Source organism: Acanthochromis polyacanthus, chromosome 17 (assembly GCF_021347895.1).
Source record: "Acanthochromis polyacanthus isolate Apoly-LR-REF ecotype Palm Island chromosome 17, KAUST_Apoly_ChrSc, whole genome shotgun sequence".
Taxonomy (NCBI): Eukaryota; Metazoa; Chordata; class Actinopteri; family Pomacentridae; genus Acanthochromis; species Acanthochromis polyacanthus.
Window position 1 is genome coordinate 214,778 of NC_067129.1, and position 6,416 is coordinate 221,193.

Genomic DNA, 6,416 nt, shown 5'->3' on the forward strand with positions numbered 1-6,416 from the left:
CCGGCGGTACTCTTAAGTTTAAGGGGTTAGAAACTACAGCATGTAAAGTTACTGTAGCAGAGACAAAAACAGCAGTGTGAAGCTGAACATGAGCAGAATATGGACTCTTTAGTCAGAAGAACAGAATGCAGTCTCTGTTACAAGGAACTGCTGGGGAACATTTTATTAACATTTCATTTCCTAAAGACCATTCAAAGTAAAGATGATGTGTGTTTTACCATCAGCTTTTTATCAGCAGTGTTTGCTAAAATGTCAGCTTTAGAATTCTACAATCTACAACATATTCAGTGTGGAAACAGTAAACGGCTGTAAACTGTCTGCAGTGACTATACAGCTGCTGCTTCCTTTGTTATGGAACAACTAGCTGCAGATTTCTGGATATTTACTTCATCCTAAAGAGGTAAAACCATAGAGAAGACAACAGTAGGACTAAAAGTCCTCCAGTCTGAAGAAGTCCTAACACAGCATATTTCTGTTCTAAAACAGTCACTGCACCACCAGTGTCCATGTAAAAACAGATTTTAGAGAAGAAAATAAAGATTTGAGCAGAGTCTCTGTGAGGATGAGGTGTAGAATCTGCACTCATGTCTTTGTGTTCTTTCTCTGGCTTTCATTCCAGTGATCCGTCTCCATCTAGTGGCAGAAACAAAAACTCTTCTTAGATTGAACCACTTCATCTTCATCTTAGCTAAATCCAGAGACAGACTTCCTGCAGACACACCTGGAACCAGTTCAACATGTCAGAAGCAGTCCAGGTTTATTTGGATCACAGAGAATAAATCAGTTTCAGAGTCAAAGTCTTTAAACAGCAGAACTGGTCATTTAAAAATAATGTGAGTGTCCACAGGCCAGCTCTGACAGGGATAATCATCTATTCAGTTCAATTCAGTTTTATTTATATAGAGCCAGTTACAGGTCAAAGTGTCTCAAGACGCTTTCCAGAACCCATAAGAACCCCAGAGCAGAAATAAGGAGACAGTGGCAGAAAAACTAACTTAACAGGGAAAAACTTTGAGCAGAACCCGGTTCTTTCATCTCAGCAGTGTGGGAAATGGTGTGTTTTATAATTTGCTAAGTGTGCATATTAAAGAGTTGTATTGGTTCTGAGGAATAGGAAGGTGAAGAGCATCATTACCACGGTGTGACTGTAATGAAACAAAGAAGATAAGTCCAGCTTTATTTTACTTATTACTCATGTGATTGAATGCAAGGATGATCAAGACATAAAGTGATTGATAATCAAAGTACAGACAGTTTTTGATAATAAAGGTACAGATAGTTTGACATAAGCCATAATCAGTAAAGAACATGAGCGAGTTGTGTGTGCAGTTTCTAATCTTGCTTTGCAGCGGTGAAGTCATTCCTACGTGAGCGTAATGACAAAACAGCAGCTGTGACAGAGGACAGCGGAACAACGCAGCATCAGAGGGGGGGGGCAGCCTAGATAGATAGCTATACACACTGTTAGAGTATAAGAAGACTGGGTCAGGAACAGTTAGTCTGATTCCATCTGAACTGACTGAACACTTGTTGTTGGTTAGAGACAGAGGATTCAGGCCCAGAGCTCTGTATCACATTCAGTTTTGCTGTAATAAATACTTTTGATTTTAAGAAGAAGTCTCCTGACTACTCCATCAAAAGAACTGGGCGGAAACAGCCTTACACATATTCTGTTGGCTTGGTTAATGGTAGAATCGGCTGATTTCCAACATCTCAACTCCTTTATTGTTTTACGTCAGGTTCAGGTTTCTGAAAAGGAATGGATCAACCTCACGAAGGGCAGCTTTCAGAACTGAAACAGCATCAGGTCCCTTTCTATGAACCCGGTTGATGAGCTGCCGTGCTTTTTCTGCTCCGATCTGTGCTCTGATGACGTCCTTCTCTTCTCCACTGATAACTCTCTGGTCATAGAGTCTGTCCAGGAGCTGGTCCACAGTAACGTCTGACAACCCCTGAATCAACCGTGTCCGAACTGATGACTGTGGTTGGACTCTCTGCTCTGTGTCCCTTTCTGGAGCTGGAAGAAAACAAGAAAAATATGTTGAATCACAAACTAGCATCACAGTGAAGTCAGCGTTGTAAAGACAGAGTGGGCGGAGCCAAAGACTAAACAGCAGCCCACCTAGAGGTCAGTTTATGGCAGGGACACGCCCCTCCTGCTGCTGTCAGTCAAACTAACAGGGACACGCCCCTCCTGCTGCTGTCAGTCAAACTAACAGGGACACGCCCCTTCTGCTGCTGTCAATCAAACTAACAGGGACACGCCCCTCCTGCTGCTGTCAGTCAAACTAACAGGGACACGCCCCTCCTGCTGCTGTCAATCAAACTAACAGGGACATGCCCCTCCTGCTGCTGTCAGTCAAACTAACAGGGACACGCCCCTCCTGCTGCTGTCAATCAAACTAACAGGGACACGCCCCTCCTTCTGCTGTCAGTCAAACTAACAGGGACACGCCCCTCCTGCTACTGTCAGTCAAACTAACAGGGACACGCCCCTCCTGCTGCTGTCAGTCAAACTAACAGGGACACGCCCCTCCTGCTGCTGTCAATCAAACTAACAGGGACATGCCCCTCCTGCTGCTGTCAGTCAAACTGACAGGGACACGCCCCTCCTGCTGCTGTCAATCAAACTAACAGGGACACGCCCCTCCTGCTGCTGTCAGTCAAACTAACAGGGACACGCCCCTCCTGCTACTGTCAGTCAAACTAACAGGGACACGCCCCTCCTGCTGCTGTCAGTCAAACTGACAGGGACACGCCCCTCCTGCTACTGTCAGTCAAACTAACAGGGACACGCCCCTCCTGCTGCTGTCAGTCAAACTAACAGGGACACGCCCCTTCTGCTGCTGTCAGTCAAACTAACAGGGACACGCCCCTCCTGCTGCTGTCAGTCAAACTAACAGGGACACGCCCCTTCTGCTGCTGTCAGTCAAACTAACAGGGACACGCCCCTCCTGCTGCTGTCAGTCAAACTAACAGGGACACGCCCCTCCTGCTACTGTCAGTCAAACTAACAGGGACACGCCCCTCCTGCTGCTGTCAGTCAAACTAACAGGGACACGCCCCTCCTGCTGCTGTCAGTCAAACTAACAGGGACACGCCCCTCCTGCTACTGTCAGTCAAACTAACAGGGACACGCCCCTCCTGCTGCTGTCAGTCAAACTAACAGGGACACGCCCCTCCTGCTGCTGTCAGTCAAACTAACAGGGACACGCCCCTCCTGCTACTGTCAGTCAAACTAACAGGGACACGCCCCTCCTGCTACTGTCAGTCAAACTAACAGGGACACGCCCCTCCTGCTGCTGTCAGTCAAACTAACAGGGACACGCCCCTCCTGCTGCTGTCAGTCAAACTAACAGGGACACGCCCCTCCTGCTGCTGTCAGTCAAACTAACAGGGACACGCCCCTCCTGCTGCTCTCAATCAAACTGACAGGAGCTTTATATCAAAAGGAAGGGAATGAAGGTGATATCAGCTGACCTTCAACAAAGTATCCCTGTAGTAGAAGAAGTCATTTGTGCTACTGAAGGAGGGTGAAATCTTTACCTTTCAGATGAACATTACGTTTCCAGACTTCTTTCTCCTCTTGGTCTTGGACCTTCAAAGTCAATAAATCTGGATTTGTCATCAGGAAAACTTCAAAAGTTGGGTGGAAATTGGGTCCAAAATGTGAATGAAACTTTGCATGCTGAAAACCAACACACACACATCACTATGACAGCAGAAATAAATGTTTATCCACTCCTCCCTGACTGTGAATTAGTTTTTCATATCATTTTCTTTATAACCATGTCAGATTTCACTTACTGCCGGCTGTATTTCCAAACCATCCTGTTCACAGCGGACACTGTAACTGCGACCAAAGCTGAACAAACAGTCAGCTGAGATCTGAATGTATTCTGCATTTTTCTCATTGGGCAGCAACCTTCAAGACAAGAACACATTTATCATAGTGTGAATGATCAAATAGTCTGCTCTATTTATTCATAGATGTTATTAAAACCTTAGATGTTGTCCAAAGTTCTTACAATAAGAATTACAGAATATGTCCCTGGGATCCTACCAGAGAGAGTGGAAAGAAGAAAGAGGGTGGAAGTAGTAGTAGGTCATTGGTAACCAGTTAGGAGACACCAGGACACCAGAACAGAGGCAAGATAGCAACTGGTAGCCAGTAAAGATAGAGAAGGTTGACGGTGCTGATAGCTCAGTTGGGTTCTGATTACAACCACAGCATCAGACACACATCTGATCACTTCACCTCTCTTACAGGGACGTTCTTCAGCAGCAGAAACACATCAAGTGTTCGAGGACCTCTGATTGGAGGCCGGAGGAACAGCAGCACTTGTCCTTTTACTCGGCGTGAGAGTCGCCTTTTATCAGGATCCCAGATGAGGCCAAATCCAGAGAGGTGAGCGACCTCCACGACCACATGAGTGTCAGTGATCTGCAGCGGCTTCAAGATGCTCATTCCATCATCAGTGAAGTGGGCAACAGACAGCAGGCCGTCAATACTCAGCGCTGTAGGAGCACAGAAATGTTCAACTTCAGGCTGCTTCATCTCTGTCTAATTATTTTGAGTGCAGATGAATCTGCTGATATTAATTTCAGAACATGCCAAGGATCTCTAATCCACCTCCATCCTGTCATTCTTCTGTCTGATGGGTGCATTTGGTACTATAGATAAACTCCATGACAGTCTTGTTTTACTGTGTTTTGCTAAATGCAGCAAATTTAACAATGTACCAGAATAACACAGATTATAAGTTAGTGATTCACTGCCTAACAGCGAGAGAGCACACTGCTTACCATCCTTTGTTTCACAGTGTGGGAAGTGAAGCTGACGGACTGCATCCTCAGAACACTGGATGTTGAACAGCGGTCCTGCAGCTTCTTTACCAGTCAGTTCGAGGCGACTCTCATCCATTGAACGATCCTGTACATCAGCTCTGCCTCCTGAGCCATATCAAACACCACTCCAGTCTCAGCACACTGGAACACACCTGGGCCAGTACACCTGAACCTGCAGGACAAAAAAGGCTGAAAACCTGCAGCAGCTTGTGGAACTGAAATGAAACGCTTTATTACCACTGTTCTGGTTCTACATCAGACTCCACTTAATGTTGACAGATGAGAGAAAAAAGAACAAATACTTTTTGATACTGTGTGACACTTCTCCTGACACCTTAACCAACATCAAACCACCGTCTGACACAGGAGGGTCGTCTGCTGATTCATGTCACTCAGTGTTAAAGGCTACAAAAGCAGTCATGGGCTCATTCTCTCTCTTCCATCCACCCTACAATATTTTTATTTGTTTGCATGTTTAACAACTCCACAGCTCACAATGCACATCCATCCATCCATCCATCCATCCATCAATCATCCATCCATCCATCATCATCACCATTCCATCATCCATTCATCCATCATCCCCATCATGTCATACCATCATCAGCCATTCATCCATCCTTCTTCATTCCATCCATCCACCATCCATCCATCATCATTCATTCCCTTCCATCCATTCTATCCATCCATCATCAATCCATCCCATCATCCATTCCGTCCATCCATCCATCTATCATCCATCCATTCCATACATCCATCTATCACCACCATCTATCCATCATCCTTCCTATTCACATCCCTTTCATTCTATCATCCCATCCATTCCATCCATTCCATTCATTATCCATTCATCCATCATCCATCCATCCATCACCAGCATCACCATCCCATCCTTCATTCATCCATCATCCATCCATCTATCCATCCATCATCCATCCATCCATCATCCATCCATCCATCATTCATCCATCCATCCATCATCCATCCATCATCATCCATCCATCCATCCATCATCCGTCATCCATCCATCTATCATCCATCCATCCATCATCCATCTATCATCCATCCATCTATCCATCCATCCATCATCCATCTATCATCCATCCATCTATCATCCATCCATCCATCCATTTTCTTCCATTTTTCCGGTGTCAGGTCACGCAGGCAGCAGATGAAGCAGGTCGTACCAGACGTTCTTCCTCCCAGCAACACTTTCCAGCTCTTCCTGGGGGATCCCGAGGTGTTCCCAGGCCAGATGAGATACATAATCCCTCCAGAAGGTTCTTGACCTACCTCGGGGTCCCCTCCCAGGAGGACATGTTCAGAAAACCTCCAATGGAAGTCTTCCTGGAGGATCTGAATCAGATGTCCAAACCACCTCCACTGGTTCCTTCAGAGGTGAAGGATCAGCAGTTCTACTCTGAGCTCTCTCCAGATGTCTGATCTTCTCCTCCTATCTCTAAGGCTCAGCCCAGACACCCTACAGAGGAAGCTCATTTCAGACGCTTGTATCCATGATCTCATTCTTTGGGTCACTACCCAGAGCTCATGACCAAAGGTGAGGGTTG

General features: G+C 45.9%; 1 long non-coding RNA gene across 1 annotated transcript; it reads right to left on the bottom strand.

The window, feature by feature from the left end:
• Nucleotides 1–1,164: 1,164 nt before the first annotated feature.
• LOC110964823 (uncharacterized) lies at nt 1,165–5,022 on the bottom strand. The gene is made up of 4 exons (XR_007937100.1): nt 4,807–5,022; nt 3,808–4,518; nt 3,547–3,688; nt 1,165–2,017 (listed from the first exon to the last, which is right to left on the bottom strand). It is a non-coding gene; the product is annotated as an uncharacterized LOC110964823 (long non-coding RNA).
• Between the last annotated feature and the right edge of the window lie 1,394 nt (nt 5,023–6,416).